Genomic DNA, 1,552 nt, shown 5'->3' with positions numbered 1-1,552 from the left:
TTTTTTTTTGCGGCAGAGCTCAAAGAAAGCAACTAGCTGAAACCCATGCGGACTAGCTCCTGACTTCCATGCTCCCGCTAACATAATCCATTATAGTGACTACTGTCTAAAAAGTTACTCCTGGCAAGAAGTGTGATGCTAGTGACTGATTTGTATGAGAAAACATGGACATGATAGCATGACAATTTGCAATGGAACAATTGCAATCTGAAACTACAAATAAAGTATGATCAGCATTTACTGGTTTGAGTTGTGGTTGATGTTTCTCAGTGGTTTGTACAGGCTTTTCTGTGACAGTGATAGCATGTGCGCCATAGTAGAGAACGCCTTGTAATAATTGATCAAATCACAATGTCAATCCTTGCATTTTGAACTGTTTTGTGCCTGTAAAACAGCACAGCTGAAACAGTAGAAAACAAATATCTGGCAAGCAAAAAAACTAATTATTTTCAGGGCTGCATAGCCTAAATAGGCATTGCAAAAAAGAAAAATGAACAAAGTAACAATATATCCCTAAACAATAACAAAGATGTTCAAAAACAAAACTGTAACATTTTCTAAAGGACTATGTAGCCTTCTTTATATGTTACACATGCGAGGCTTTTCTGTGGGCAAACGACACCATCAATAGGGCCTACCAATCTATGAACACATCATATCTATAATATTTTAAACACGTGACAGTTGACCAAAATTACCATAGTACAGTGATGGTATCAGATAGCAAGCGTCACCTGTAGATTTTAAAAATACTGCTTTTTTCAATTGACTGTAGGTAAGTATTCACTTAATCCAGTATCCAGAGGTAGATCAGTAGATCAGAGGAAGACCACTTCAAACGAGTTGGAAACGATTTGATCTGTTCGATTCAGACCGAATCGCGATTCGTGAACAATCCATATTAGAGCCGACTCTAAATTCATGTAGGAATCTGAAAATGTAGAGAGCAATTCCGCCGCTAGGTGTCAGAAATGGGCTTAACCAAAGTGAACTAATACCTGCAAAGAGCGACAGTATATTCTGTTCACATTAATCTCAATAGCAAGGAGTGGCTAGATGCTTTCTCCAGGTATTATACAGAAATAAAAAAATCCTTAATTAATTATTTTATTATTATTTATTATTTTATTTAATTAATTAATTACTGTTTATTATATCTATTTTGCCAACAAAAATCAGGCACTGGTGAATTATCAGCTATAATAAAATGTAATATATATTAAAATACATATTTAAACTTATGGATACCATTTTTTATTCACACCTGTTTTAATTATTATTAGAACAAATTAAATGTTAATTAATCAATCCACAATAATGCCCTTTTAAACAAACATCATGCAATATATCAAAGACTACCAAGCTACCTCATTTACATTCTGAGTGGTGTGACCATCTTTCCATCCGTTGTTCTCTGAAACAATCTCTCTGGTCAGATGCCACAGCACATTTCTGCCATTAGTGGTTCATAAGTGCTATATGTGGTCATAAACAACCATCAGCAGCAGTGAAAAACAGGATGTAGTTAACAGCCACTGAACATAATGTCTAA

Source organism: Sinocyclocheilus grahami, unplaced genomic scaffold (assembly GCF_001515645.1).
Source record: "Sinocyclocheilus grahami isolate Dianchi unplaced genomic scaffold, SAMN03320097.WGS_v1.1 scaffold85.1, whole genome shotgun sequence".
NCBI classification, from domain to species: Eukaryota; Metazoa; Chordata; class Actinopteri; order Cypriniformes; family Cyprinidae; genus Sinocyclocheilus; species Sinocyclocheilus grahami.
This window is presented reverse-complemented; position numbering follows the sequence as displayed.